Raw genomic sequence first — 16,163 nt, 5'->3', positions numbered from 1 at the left:
AGGGATTCTGAAAAATCTGCTGTTGAGCAGAAAAATGTGCATTAGTACAGAAGAGCGGAGAAGTCCCCAGTCAGTGCAGTTTTCCACTGCAGTCCTCATGGGTGGCAGGTGTGACCAGTAAGCCTCAATGCAGAGGCATAGAGTAGTGAAGGGGAAAAAACTAAACTGTCTCTTTAAGAGAGCTCCCTCTGACATCACATTGATGAAGAAAAAAGGGAGGGGGGGGGGAGAGGGGAATTGTGAATTCTTGGCCACTCAGAGGAGAGAGAGAGAGAGTGCTCCTGAAAAGCTATGTAGAGGAAAGACAATGGGGACCTCAGGACAGACCAAGGCTCCTAACTGATCTTTCCCAAGCTATGGATGCTTCTCCCAGCACTGCAGTATACATCCTACTCAGCCCTTATCTCCGCTGAAGCTGCTGACAAAGAAGATTCAGGGTCTCCTCTCTCTGACACTGATGATAAAGATGCTCATGAACTGATTTTCCTTTTTTTCCCCCCATTAACACTGCCCATCTTTGTATTTTGATGGCATACAAAATGAGAAGCTCTCTCCCTCCTCTTCAGACAGGTCCCCTCCAGTCTTCATTCTTGCACAAATGACTTTACAGTACCTAGACTTTGTCAAGCTGCAATATTCTGTTCCCATCCCCTCCCCCCATCCGAGATACAGATCCATACCTACACCAATACATGTAGTTAGATGAATCCTCTTCTCTACACGTATCTTCTCAGAGGATGACTCAGATCTAGAAAATAACATACTTGCTATACTCTACCTGGCTGCAGTCTAGAGACTTTTTTCCCCCCTCTAAAGAAAGCAAAGTCATCCGAAGATATTTTCACATAAAAGAAGAAAAAAAAAATTAGAATTCTTTACGTAAGACTAGGAATGTTATTTCAAGATTTGCCATGTTCTTGAAGCAATAACTATGCAGAGGCTTAGAGAAGACTGCAGCTCATAAAGCCAGTGGATAAGGTGAGCATCATGTTTATGTCCTAGTTTATAATAATATCCTTAATCTTTTCCTTTATACCCCAGTTAACTCTTTCAGCACCTGGTGCGGTGAGGTTAGAACCTTGACCATGACCCTTGAGAGTTAAAAATTATATCCCTTATTGCTTGACCTGTATTCTCTTTTCTGCTATGTTCTTGTTTGACAGCTTGGTCTGCTGCATGCAAGTATGCACCTGCATAATATGGGGGTTTTCTATGCTAGGATGCTGTGGATGTCTGGGTACCAGTGTGTGATGTGTTGTGCATGAAGTAGCATGGTATGTGGCGATGTGTGGAGTGAAATAAAGGCTGCTAAGACTAACAGATTTACTGTGGGATGGATCCTGGTATACTATGTAATTATCCATAGAAATGTTTGCATTGGTTGCAAGGCTTTTTAATAGAATTGTTAGACAACATGTTTTAGCTCAGGAAAGCCACAATCTTGTTTATTATGTCTGCAGCTCTTCTGGAGCTGGATTTATGAACCTGATACATTCTGTACACTGAGCCATTGCTGTGACTTTTTAATTTACAACCCTGGGTAAATCATCTGCTGACACCCAGTACAGTACAGAGCAAATTTATCATATTACTACTATGCAGCATCTCAACTTGTAAACCTATTGTACTGTACAAGTGTATAGATAAAGGGGGCCGTGTATAGACATGTACCGAGTATATTTAGAATATTGTATTTTCTGCTCATGCATTATATTATATAGATACTAGCACCGGTAGTGCCTATTGGTGTAAAATAATTTGGTGTAGAACAGGACACTATTGCGTCTTGATATAGTGATGATGCCAATGATTTATTGTAATTATAGTTTACATTCAATTGATGGGGGTGGTATTTGTGGATATGTCCTGCTAGTGGATTCATTTTAGATGGGGAGGAGCAGATATATAAAAAAAAAAGTGTGGGAACCAGCAATGATATAGAATGGCACATAATTACTTTTTTATTGGTTAAAATGGCAAGGTGGAGGCTGGTGGAGAATGGAGATAAAAAACAAACAAACAAATAAAAACCATAGTACCCTGTTTTATCCCCAACCAACTTAATAAGGGGTGAATGCCCTATTAAATAACCCTGAGAATCTTTATTATTTTTGATACTTCAAGGGTTAGGGGTAAGAAGTGGAAAAGGGAGGTACTGCAGTAGCGTTCGAAAAAAAAAAAAAAAGCTGATTCTATTTCTCTTTGGATATGAAGCTTTTGGCTGGAATGTATGTTTTAGTGAGATGTGTGATATGCAGGTAGAGGCTGAGGCTTTACTGCAGAGGATTAGAGGCAGTGGTGAGGTCTTTGCTATATGAAGGGTGAGTTAAGAACTCTGCTGTGTAGTAATCAGGACAAAGGGGCTCTCTGTTATCCTATCCTGATACTGCTGCTACCAGGACTGCATAGGGAAATGAGACAGCATCACTGCATCTTTCACAGGGCAATGGGAAAGTAGTCCTGGGTTTAAACTACAATAGCGTCATCACTTTTCAAGCAAAATAGTTAAATAATCTTCTTTTTACGTAATCATCCAATAACATTGTATTATAGTTACTAATTCTCCCTTTTCATGTAAAAAAAAAACAAGGATAGATAGATCAAACCTCTTCCCCACCTCCAAAAAATGTAATGAGATATCAATTTGATATGTTCTTCATCTTGTGGTGAGTTTGTTTCTGTTTACATCAGGTTGTGTCACTCATTGTAGATATCGAAGTGATATTCTATTAGCAGCCTTTCTTTTACTCACTTATTTAGATATAAAGTAACATGTTTGATAAGCAAAATGGTGTTTGGAACCTCTGCAAAACCATTCCTATGTAGTCGGGTCTACAATTGTTTGCAGCATTTATATTATTTTTAGCTTTTTTTTCCTTTTTTTTTAACCTCTATGACTTTCTTACCAAAGTTATAGCACAACAGTTCAGATTATACTATGTAGTACAGAGTATTATTATTATAATTATTTAATAATAATAATAATAATAATTCTATATCCTTGCTCTTCGATGTCCTTCTCTTTCCAATACCAAGGACAGTTAGACCTTTCCTTCTCTAAACAGTCCATAAAACGTATTGCACTCTGAAGGTGAGCTGAGGACAGATATGGAAACCACTACAATGTTGGGTACATAGAGTAATTTGTTCTAGAGATAATCATTTTAGATTTTGAAAAATGCATAAGCTTATGGAGAAGTTTCCAAGCACAAAAATTTATTTAGTGAAATGTTACAAATGGTAAAAGTTATTCAAAAATTAATCACTACTTTCTAACCTGACATTGGAGGTTTTATGACCCCATGTTTTGATCATTTTGGGTTCCATACAATGTTGAAAGTTACTTTTTAAAGTTAGCGCTTTTTTTTTTTTTAAATAAATGAGACAATACAGCTATGCTGGATATGTTTTCATATATATGTTTGGTCGGCATGGGGGGGGGGATGTCAGGTAAGAAGTGATTCTTTATTATGGTTCATATTTTGAGGTCATTCAAGTGTTTCAGTGGTAGAGATGATCGAAACAGCCAGAAATTTGTTTCACGAGCTTTGCGAATTTTGGCCCCAAACTCTAATAGCTACAATACTGGGACTATTACAGGAGGGCGAATTTGTTAAAACATGTTGTTGTGAAGGTGTCAAAAATCGGAAAATCACAATTTACAAAAAATGTCAATAAGTCAGTCAATCATCCAATTTCGGCCTATCCTCTCCTCTCTGTCCCTGTATCACTCTGTTAGTCTCTCCCTGCTCTGCTCTTACTGCCTGCTGCAATCCTGCTCTCTCCTCCACACACAGATGACTGGCCACCTCCATTACCGAACCACTTTATATAGAGGAGGAGAGGGAGGTGCTCACAACATAGAGAGGCCTGCAGCTGATTGGATGGGCACTAAGGATTATGGTTAATCCCATTCTCCCACTTAGTGATGCTCCAGACAGTATGTGCAGCCGCCTTTTTTTTTTTTTTTTTTTTGCAAATGAAACGGCGGGAGTTTATTTTGCTTGGCTCGCTCATTTCCAATCAGTGGGTTTTCTGAAAAAAAAAAAAAAAATAGTTCCACAGAAATCTTCCTAGTTTACAATAAATGCTCAGGAGGGTAATAATGAATTATAAAAATCATTTCCTAGCTCAAATTTTTATCAAGCACCAATGGTGAACAGGAAAAATACACAGGCAAACCACCATTACATGCTAATGTATTACACAGTGGCATCAGAATACATGTCTCATAACACCAATGTAATAGGTATTATAGTGTTGCCTCCAAAAATCATGTACAACCTTATATGGTCACTGCGAAATGGTCACTGCCGAACAGCGTATGGTACAAATGTCTCAGTCTACACGACTCAGTGGCTTCAAAATAGTCCTAATGTACTGTTACTTGCTATCATTGTAAGACTAGTAAAATATTTATTCATACCTAGTGGCTATAACAATGTTATTCATATAACATGTAAGTATAAGTGACACTTTTCATTAAAAAGATTCCTGCAACAGCAAAGATCATGGACAGATCATGGGCCAAGTAATCATTCATAATCTTAGCCATATCTCACCTATGCAAATAATTACCTCCAAAGAACATAAATTATCATTATAGAAGGAAAACAAGACCTGAACATCTTAACACGTCTGAGCAATAAGGAACAATTATGAAAACGCCAAGGTGGAAAAAAGTTGCTGACATTCCAATATTAGTAATTCTGCTGCAGGACATAGTTCACTTGTGATATGGTCCCTTGTATAAAAATAAATAGGCTAAGTTTTATTGATTTATAAAGTATATTGAACAATAGAGCTTGAAACTATAATACCCACCAACATTTTAACGTGACACTGGGTTTTCAAATAATTGCTCCACCAAGGTTTTTTTTCTATTTTCCGTCTCTTTTTTGGATGTATTCTCCAAGCCACTAAATATGAACCCTATGCATCACTCGAATAAGTATTAACTGTTAAGGAAAGATCTCTCAAATGAATTTGGATACTCTTAATAAACTCCCTAATCCCTCTTGTCACTCTTAATAACAATAGTTTAGGGCTCCTGCACACATCCATTTGATGTTGCTGTCTGCAAAATGGAAATCCATGAGTCGCTTACAATAACAGACTAAGAAGCCATTAAAAGTGTCAGGAGCACAAATACGGTCTTTATTATTTATTAACTTCCAAATGTGAACATGCTGAACATTTTTTACTTTGGAATTGGCTAGATTCCCTTTTAAATGCCATAAAGGCACTAGGAATTAATCAGTCACTTACCGTATACATCTGTCTTTTCAGTTTAAACCACTGGGGTTTATGGAACCACACCCAGTGTCATGGATAAGCTTATCCTCATCTTTTCTAAGGGATTATGTTATGGTTTCTTTGTGGCAGTGTGGCATATGGTAACCCTCTTGTAGGAATTTCTGCTTCATGCTTACAGTATGCCCATAAAGTCAATAGGGTATAATACAAATCTTTCTGTTGGTCCTTTAGTAAAACTTCTTTAAAAAATTGAGTCTTTTTTAATGACTTATGCACCCACCAAGATTACAAACCAATGTAATTTTGTTTAAATTTGACAAAAAACTTTAATTTCCTCTTTTTACCCATGCTAGACAAAAAAACACATCATCTATGTACCTTTTCCGGAATTGGATCCACCCAAAAGCCTTAGGTTTATGCTCAGTAAAGACCACTCTTATTTACCACTAGCCCAGGACCAAGTTTGCAAAAGTGGGGACAGAGTAGTACTCCATTACTATGCCCCTGAGTTAGGAGAGTTTCTTTTTCTGAAGGGCAACTCCCTCTAGTCAGGTAGGGACAAGACGTGACAGTGAGCCCTAACACTGAACCCACCAAATGTCCCTACCTACTTGCCTCACATGGCCCTAGGCAGCCGCAGACAACCACAAAGACGTTCCCTGCACTGGGTACGTGCACACAGAACGAGTCAGACAGACAAACACAATTACGGATAGTAAACTAGCAAACGTCAGAACCAAACGGGCAGCACAGAACAAAATTAAGATACAACTGGATAGTCAAAAGTCAAACCAGAGGTCAGGTAACAAAGTACAACAAGCAGAGGGAGTTAGGACGGGGATTGCAGGAATAGACAGGAGGAGCTGGGACCAGGGTTTGAACAGCTAGCGCTGAAAGACTGCCCAAGTTTGTTTTTGTTGACCAAGAGCCCGGTCCAGATGCTCATTGGACCAGCGCTCTGATCCTTCAGGCTTCGGCAGAAGAACAAGTCAGTCAAAAGCCACTCAGCTGCATAAATCAAGTTCAGCAGAAAACAGCATAACTCCTGCACTGCCAGGAAGCTGAGCAGCAAGCTGGCGTGTCACACAAAAGTAAAAACAGGCCCAGTTCACACCAGGCTACTGCACATTTCTGACAGGTCCATTGTTTCATGGAAATATATTCTTCCATGAAGTTCCTCAACATAGACCTCACAGTTTTAAGTGAAAATGTCAATTCCCAACACAATTGCTTTGAAAGGAATAGTCCCCTTGTGGATCTTAGGAGCCCACAAAAAGTTATTATTATTATTATTATTTACATTAAGTAAGATCTGCTTGTAAAATTATTTTCTGATCTCCTCCCTTATCCATAATGACCTTTACCTAAAACAAACATCTGCTGTGATGAAGGTTGCAGATAGATTCACTCTTTGCATTTCATCTTTCTAGCATATCTAGAGCTATTTTTTTCTCACTAGGTATGCCTCTATATTCTGATTTAACCTTCTAAAGCAGATCCTGTCTGAGAGGTTGGGATGAGCTTCACTACTTCTTCCTCTGTTCATCCTTGAAGGGTGTCTATTTTTATTTTTCTGAGAATGTTCTTTGTCTTGATTCAAAACCACGCTTTCCACTTTCTTTTTTTGGAAGCACTTTCAAGGAATGGATACACCTTATTTTCCTTGAAGTCTTCAAACACTGAATGAATTTGCTATGCTTTTATTCTTTTACTGTATAATATATTTAAATCGTTCCACTGTATTTCATCTCTTTTACTCCAGACTCAGGGTCACACTTCCTTTTTGAAATGATTTCAATCTTTTATAAACCTATTTAAAAAATAAAATGTTACTTCCTTTCTCCATCTATGAGGTTATTCTTTTGACTACTATGGTTATGTTCACACAATGTCAAAAAAAAAGAGAAAAGGCAACCCCCTTTTAAAAAGACGTCCATTATTGCCGCAATATGATTAACTTCAATGTAGTGCATTGAAGTTAATGGAATGACAGACATCCAATGCACACAGTGTATAAAATGATGGATGTTGTCTGCGCAGACGTCAGAATATTGACAATCATTTTCTGACGTCTTTTGCAAACAGCGGACATTATTTTTTAGTTGTTTACACACGGTTTTTCTTTTTTCACCATCCTTTTGCCGTTTTTACTATTAAATTCAATGGAATTTTCAATTGAAGACACACCCAAAGGCCAATTAGTAACCTAAACTAGAATAATTTACCGACAGCCGTCATTATACAGACGGGCAGCCAAACAGCAAAATGATGGATGTCTTTTTAAACGTAGAGAAAAAAATGTTGTGTGAACATAGCCCATTAGTAGAGATCAGTTAAAAGGTAGGCCTTAGAAACAGTTCCTTACTTGGTATAGTTTTATTCAACCTTACACCAGGATGCAATAGATTGTATTTTTTGTGATTATTAGTTCCCTGAAACCTAACTTAAAATATAGTATATGGCTAGGTTCACACAACATTTTTCATCTTCGTTTTTGAAAATAAAAAATTATGTCTTTTGTTATTGTTATTTTTAATTTAAAATTACATCCTTCATTTAGCTGTTTTGCCGCCCGTCAGTGCAATTACGGCTGTTGGAGCATTATTCTAGTTTAGGAGGACTGATTGGCCTTTGGGTGGGTCTTTATTTGAAAAGTCCATTGAATTTAATAGTAAAAATGGTGAAAGGACGATGAAAAAAGAAAAACTGTGTGAACTAAAAAATAACATCCCGTTTTTGCAAAAGACATCCAAAAATAATTTGCATGATCATTTTTTTGCCATCCGCGCAGACAACGTACGTTATTTAATACACTGTGTGCATTGCATTGAAGTCAATTAAATCGCGGCAAACGGACGTGTTTTTAAATAGAAAAACCGGGCACCTTTTCTATATTTTAAAAACATAATGTGAACATAGCCTAGATGGGTATTGTACAAATAGGTTGTCTGAAAACTTGCTAGGATTTATCCAGCTATTAACCCACGCACCAGCATTTTATTTTAATTTGGACATTTACTGCTAACTCACCAGTAGTGATAAGCTAACTTGGGCCAGTGTACAGGCGGTATCAAAGCCATTGTATGCCTCTCTGCTCAGTGAACAATCACTATACTTACTATTCTGGACACCTAGCTTAGTGAATGTAGAATATATGCAGACTTGCTCATTTAATGGCCACCTAGCTCTGTGTGCCCTACTGCTCAGTGTATAGGTAAAGGATGTTGGTCAGATGCTATACTTTCGGGGTGTTTTAGCTCACCTGGGGGGGGGGTCTGTATTAAATAGCACCAAGTTGGTTTAGTCTGGAGAACACCTGTCTTACGGTTGCATTAGACCCCTGAAGTCATAAGTATTAGTCATGGAAACATATTAGGACAAAGTTTTAATAGTTTTTCACACACATATTTTGATGTCATAGGGCTAAGTAGGGATTAAAAAGACATAGTTACCTTGTGCCGATGCCCTTTCTATAGCTGTCAATCAGTATTCGCCACCATGCTACCCTTTTTCCTCTGACTCTTCTCTATCTGGCTGCTGCCCTTCTGTCCTTGAATACCATGCTCTGTATTATGCTGTACTTACTTGTCATTCTGTCAAACAAAGCAGTAGGAATATTCTATGGGGGAGTCAATGGAGGCATGTGAGTCCTGGTTCCCTTTTTGTCCAATATCTACTAAGATGTAGGGGTAACACAGACAGTATGAATTAGTACTCACCACCACACTACCCTTTTTTTTCTCAGACTGTTCTCTATCCGGCTGCTGCCCTTCTGTCCTTGAATACCATGCTCTATGTCATGCTGTACATACTTGTCCCTCTGTCAAACAAAGCAGTAGTAATATTCTATAGGGTAGTCAGTGGAGGCCTGTGAGTCCTGGTTTTCTTTCTATCCAAAATCTACTAAGATGTAGGGGTAACGCAGGCACATTTTAGTGTATGTAGTTATTCTATATAGATTTATAACACTCTCCCAATGCCTTACTCCTTTAGAAACAACAGTTTTGGAAACAAGCTCTAAAGGAATTATGTCATTTAGAGTGCCACTGTAATCCGTCACCATCATTTAGTAACATTTACATTGATCTTGACCTCTGGTCCTTGAGTGCACTTTGCATAAAAGGATGATTGTGTGTGAAGATATTCGGTATATCGCCAGTAATCTAGACATAGAAGACTAAGTTAATATGGTCTCATGCACAAGCCATATTTTTAGAGCCAAGGATGAGTTTCCTAGTCTCTCAGGTCAGTGCTGTCATTTGAACAAAATATACCTTTCATGCAAAGAGGTTTAGTTTTTTTTTTTTTTTTTAAAACCTAACTGACCAAAGAGACATCAATGTTGGCTTGGTTATATGTCGCCTTATGTTGACCTTGTAGCAATTGCATTTGTACATTTCCTTTTATGAGTTTTTTCACATATGCTGTTGTTCCCTTTTAATATTCACTGTATTTCTGACACTTTTAAGGTTAGGTAATGAATATTGAAATAATTTCCGTAAGATGACTAGAAATTAGAGAAAAGTTAAGTGCTCTTCTTTTGGCAAATGCGAACAAGGAATATTGAGGTTATATAATTGAAAACCACTCTGGAGTTGAAAAAAAGCCTTTTATTTGGTGGGCTCTGCTGCTCTAAACACTTGTACACTTCACAAAAACTTTACTAAAATGACTAATACATTGATACCTTGGGTCTCTAAATTGCATATTACAAACAATATTTCTGCCCCTTGGTTTTTTTGTCTATGGATTAACACACTATGACAAAAGGTTGAAATAGATTTTTTTTTTACTATATCTTCATATTGCTACATTATAACAGCCAGACATTGTAAAGTTAAAAAAAAAAAAAATCTTATAATGGATGCAGATTAGTGTTGAGCGAGCAAGTTCTATCGAGCATAACGCTTGATTGAGCATCAGGATGTTCTTTTAAGTTCGATGCTTAGGTAAAGGAAGGGATGTAAAAAGGGAAAAATACAAATAATAGATTAAAACAATTCAATACAGTACTGAAAGACCCATTACAACTCCAGCAATTTGCCATCAATTGACATCATACCGGCAGAGTTGTAATGTGTCTTGCAGTAACGTATTGCATTTATTCATCCTAATTTTGGTAAATTTCCTTTACACATTCCTGAAAGGTGAATCAGGCACCCTTTGTTCTGCCAAGCGGGGGGCACCTGGTTAAATGCTGAAGTCTCCCATTGAATTCAATGCGGTCCGTTATTTGAGTCAAGCACTCGAGCACTAAAAAAATACTTGACTCAAATTAAAAGCAATCGAATATATTAGTACTCGCTCAACACTAATGCAGATGTGTCAGCTACATATCTAATATATCAGCTGCTTGGGCAAGCTGCAGTGTCTGAATGTAAACATAATGGACAGAGCAGTAGACCCCCAATATGGCACCTTAATTACCACTCAAGGGAGAGCTATTAGCTTTTGCATGATCACAGTCAGAGAAAAATTCAGTGAAAAGAGCAGTGTCTGAGTCAAGTAGAGTCTATGAGAGAAATTAAGAAATTCCAGGATGAGAGCATCATGGTATTTTTTACAACTGAGCACTGGAAAGTTGTTTCAAATGCAATGCATTGTTTTTCTAACATAGTCTTGCTTGACTTCTCAAGAAACGTCAACCTTTAGGGCCCGTTCCCACTGAGTACAGAATGAATTTCAAGAGTAGTCCACTGTGCATGCTCCACTTGAAATTCGGCCACTTTTACTCAGTGTGAACAGGCTTTTAAAGGGGTATTCCACTAACCCCTTAGGGACCAAGCCTATTTGGGCCTTAATGACCAGGCTCATTTTTCAAAATCTGACCTGTCTCACTTTATGCGCTTATAGATCAGTGATGCTTTAACGTATGCTAGCGATTCTGAGATTCTGTTTTTTTCGTAACGTATGGTACTTTATGTTAGTGGAAAAATTTGGTCACTGTCTTGTGTGTTTTTTGTGAAAAACATCAAAATATAATGAAAAATTATAAAATTTTGCACTTTACGAACTTTGAAATTCTTTGCTTCTAAAAAAAGAAAGTCACATGACAAAAATTAGTCAACATTATCAATATGTCCTCTTTATTCTGGCTTCATTTCGTAAATATAAATCACTTTTTTAGGGTGTTACGGGGCTTAGAAATGTATCTGCAAACTATCAAATTTTCTTGAAATTTCCAAAACTGATTTTTTTAGGGACCAGTTCTTTTTTTAAGTTGATTTAGGAGGCTTGTATACTGGAAACCCCCATAAGTGACCCCATTTTGGAAACTAGACACCTTAAAGAATTAATCTAGGGGTACAATGAGCATTTTAACCCTACAGGGGCTGGAGGAAAGTTTTCACAATTAGGCCGGAAAAAAAATGGAAAATAGAAATTTTCCTATAATATGTTTGATAAGATTAAAGTATCTCATTTTCATAATAAACATGAGAGAAAATGCACCCCAAATTTTGTAACGCAGGTTCTCCTGAGTACAAAGGTACTCCATATGTGGGCATAAACCACTATATGGGCACACAGCGGGGCTCAAAAGGGAAGGAGCGCCTATTACCATTTCCAGTTCAGATTTTGCTGAAGAAGTTTCTGAGCGCCAGGTGCGTTTGCAGAGCCCCTGTAGTTTCAGCAGAACAGAACCCCCCAAAAGTCACCCCATTTTGGAAATTACACCCCTCAAAGAATACATCTTGGGGTGTGGTGACCATTTTGACCCCACAGGTATTAGAGGAAAGTATTCAAAAGAAGACAGTAAAAATGAAAAAAGAGAATTTTTCCAATAATATGTTTGTTTAGTTGGAAATTTCTCAATTCCACGAAGAACAGGGGAGAAAACTCACCACAATATATGTAACGCAGGTTCACCTGAGTATAACGGTACCCCATACGTGGGCATAAACCACTGTATGGGCACACAGCGGGGCTCAGAAGGGAAGGAGCACCAATGAGCATTTCCAGTTCAGATTTTGCTGAAGAAGTTTCTGAGCGCCAGGTGCGTTTGCAGTGCCCCTGTAGTGTCAGCAGAATAGAACCCCCCAAAAGTCACCCCATTTTGGAAAGTACACCCCTCAAAGAATTCATCTTGCGGTTTGGTGACCATTTTGACCCCACAGGTATTAGAGGAAAGTATTCAAAAGAAGACAGTAAAAAGGAAAAAATAGAATTTTTCCAATAACATGTTTGTTTAGTTGGAAATTTCTCAATTCCACGAGGAACAGGGGAGAAAACTCACCCCAATATATGTAACACAGGTTCTTCTTAGTAGAACGGTACCCCATGCGTGGGCATAAACCACTGTATGGGCACACAGCTGGGCTCAAAAGGGAAGGAGCGCCTATTACCATTTCCAGTTCAGATTTTGCTGAAGAAGTTTCTGAACACCAGGTGCGTTTGCAGTGCCCCTGTAATGTCTGCAGAATAGAACTTCCCCAAAAGTCACCCCATTTTGGAAAGTAAACCCCTCAAGGAATTTATCTTGGGGTGTTGTGAGCATTTTGACCCCACAGGTATAGGAGGAAAGTATTCAAAACTAGACCGTAAAAATGAAAAAGATTGAATTTTTCCAATAACATGTTTGTTTAGTTTGAAATTTCTCAATTTCACTAGGAACAGGGGAGAAAAAGCACCCCAAACTTTGTAACAGAGGTTCTCCTGAGTACAATGGTATCCAATATGTGGGCATAGACCACTGTATGGGCACACAGCAGGGCTCAGAAGAGAAGGAGTGTCATTTTAGTTACAGGCAATATGTGGGTGTTTACTGGTTATCTGGGGTGGTAATGGACAATCTCGGGGTGTTTACTGGCTATCTGAGGTGGCAACAGGCAATATGGTGGGGTTATGAGCAATCTGGGGTGGTTACGAGCAGTCTGTGCCAATCTGGGGTGGTTACGGTCAATCTGGGGTGGTCACAGGCAATCTGGGGTGGTTACGGGCAATCTGGGGTTGTTTACTGGCTTTATGGGGTGGTTATGGGCATTGTTGGGGTGTTTACTGGCTATATGGGGTGGTTATGGGCAATCTTGAGGTGTTTACTGGCTATCTGGGGTGGTGATGTGCAATCTGGGGGTGTTCACTGGCTATCTGGGGTGGTGACGGGCAATTTGGTAGTGTTCACTGACTATCTGGTGTTGCAACGGGCAATCTGGGGTGGTGACGGGAAATCTGGGGTGGTGACGGAAAGGTTATGGGCTATCTGGGGTGGTTACAGGCAATCTGGGGGGATACAGGCAATCTGGGGAGATTACGGGCAATCTGGGGTGGTGACGGGCAATCTGGGGTGGTGACGGGCAATCTGGGGTGGTGACGGGCAATCTGTGGTGGTTATGGGCTGTCTGGGATGGTTATAGGCTATCTGGGGTGGATACGGGCAATCTGGGGTGTATATGGGCAATCTGGGGTGTATATGGGCAACCTTGGGAGATTACGGGCTATCTGGGAAGATTACGGACAATGTGGGGAGATTACAGGCAATCTGGGGTGGTGACGGGCAATCTGGGGTGGTGACGGGCAATCTGGGGTGGTGACGGGCAATCTGGGGTGGTGACTGGCAATCTGGGGTGGTGACCGGCAATCTGGGGTGGTTACAGGTAATCTGGGGTGGTTACAAGTAATCCAGGGTGGTTATGGGTAATCCAGGGCACTTGACTTTGGTGACAGGCGTAAAAAAGTGCCGGCACCATTTGGAACAAGCGATCAGTGGTGTATAGTATATACCACTGATCACTTGTACTGGGATCACACCGGGTGGTCACCGATCATTGCCCCATGCTCTCCGCCACCTCCGGTGGTGGAGAGAATGAAGTTTTGATTCTCTGTTCACAGTGATGGCGGCGGCCATCTTGGATCAGATGGCCGCCCTGGGAGGGGAGGGTCAGTGACCAGGTCACGGGGGGGGGGACATGTTCTCATCTCCTCTCACTGTGGATTCATGGTGAGAAGAGATGAAAGCATTCAGCTGCTCTGGCAATGTCCGTTACCGGTGGCCGCCGTTATACTGATAATAACGATCGCCGGTGAGGGGACTTGCCGGGACTGACCCCACACTCTGCCCCAACCCCTCAGCTACCAAAGGTAGCTGAGAGGAGGGGGCTGCGGGCATTACCGGCGCCGCTGCGCTATTCTGCACCATCGCCATAACAAGCTGATGGCAGCAGATCAGAGCCCATTAGTGATCGCTGTAAAAATCCGTATCGGCGGTCACTAATAACATAATACATGTATTCTCTGGGTCACTTCGGTTACGGCGATACCACATTTGTGTAGGTTTTTTTTAACTATTACCGCTGTGGCGCAATAGAAACTATCTTCCTAGCCAAAACCCACAAAAACGCCACATTGCAAGATCCATAGCGTTCTTATCTTTTGCGCGACAGAGCTGGTTTTAGGCTTATTTTTTGCGGGAAGATCTGTAGTTTCTATTGATACCAAGTTTTATATGTATATGACTTTTTGATCTCTTTTATGACATATTTTCAAAAGTGGATTGATAAAATACAGCTATTCTGGTACTGTTTTTCTTTATTTTTTTTACAGCGTGTGTCGTGCGGTATAATTATTGATATAGTTTTATAGATTGGGTCGTTACAGACGTGGCAATACCAAATATGTAAAGGATTTGTGTTTTTGATCACTTTAATGTAACGCCTTATAGTGTATGGGGAATGTAATGCATTTTTATTATTGGGGGGGGGGGGGGGCTGGGGGGTATTTTGTGTGTTGGGTGCACGTTTTTTTTTTCACTTTTACACTAGTGTACATTACTGTACACTAGTGTAATACTGATCAGTGATCATTGATCAATGATACTCAATACACTGCATTACTATTGTAATGCAGTGTATTGAGTATGTGTCAGCTACTTGCTGACAGGCATCTGCTCGGCCATACCTCTGTATGGCCGAGCAGAGGCATATCCATGGTAAGCCTGGGGGCCTTCATTAGGACCCCGGGAATCACCATGGAGACCGTCGGGGGACCAGACTTCGCCGCGGGACTTCTGATCAGGTCAGTATACCCGTGGCGCCGACCGGAAACCGTTAGATGCCGCTGTCATGCTTTGACAGCGGCATTTAACGGGTTAAGCTGCCCGGAGCGGAGAATCCGGACAGTTACAGGAGGGGGTCAGCTGTCACATTGACAGCTGATCCCCCGCACTGCTGCCGCCGCTGGGCGGCGGTTCATTCCGATGCGTACGCCATTAAAAGGCATAGGCAACGGAATAAAGCCCATTAGCGACCGCCGTGAAAAGGCAGCATGGTGGTCACTAAGGGGCTAAAGAGCTAAAAAATGAAATTCTCCTAAACAAAGCTAGTCTTACTCATCATGTCCCCCTAAGTAATTTGAAACATATCCCATCTTTCTAGCTGCCGCCGTTCCTGAGCTATAAGTTTTTCTAAAACCAGTTTATATTCAAAGATGGTGCTGGCCAGGAAACTACATTTCCAAGCGTGCATTGCACCTCAGAGCCAACTGCCAGGTATCTGCTCATCACTGGCTCAATCGGCCTTTTACACTGTAAACAAAACATCTATCAATGTATCTGTTATCCAAAGCCACTCTTATGGTATGGAAGTGTGGGGTATTGTGAGTTCTTTGAGATTCTGAGGAAATTGGGGGGGAGTGCCTTGCGTCAGAAGCATATACTCTCTATAGCACACCTCATGAAGTTAAGCAGGCTCCATTGAAGAGCAGTTTAACAGGATTTATTCTGGTATATACAGTAAACTCCAATAGAAAGAAATATCATGGGTGACAGTGATGAGTTGCTAGCACCCACACAGTCTTGCTGCTTCTCAGCTTACAGGTACCTGAGTTCCACCAGTCCCATCCTGAAATCCATCTGATTCCCACTGGGCTGAATTCTCTCCCCTTGTGGTATATCCAGCTCCTGTGTTGTGATCTCT

General features: G+C 40.2%; 1 protein-coding gene across 1 annotated transcript in view; it reads left to right on the top strand.

Moving 5' to 3' along the window:
- Window positions 1–315: 315 nt before the first annotated feature.
- CACNG7 (calcium voltage-gated channel auxiliary subunit gamma 7) overlaps window positions 316–16,163 on the top strand; it is a 92,355-nt gene continuing 76,507 nt past the window's right edge. The window contains exon 1 of the mRNA XM_069947546.1: window positions 316–978. The gene's annotated coding sequence lies outside the window, so the exon portion shown is untranslated. The remainder of the gene's footprint in view (window positions 979–16,163) is intronic.

The sequence above is a fragment of the Dendropsophus ebraccatus genome, chromosome 12 (genome assembly GCF_027789765.1).
Source record: "Dendropsophus ebraccatus isolate aDenEbr1 chromosome 12, aDenEbr1.pat, whole genome shotgun sequence".
Taxonomy (NCBI): domain Eukaryota; kingdom Metazoa; phylum Chordata; class Amphibia; order Anura; family Hylidae; genus Dendropsophus; species Dendropsophus ebraccatus.
This window is presented reverse-complemented; position numbering and strand designations above follow the sequence as displayed.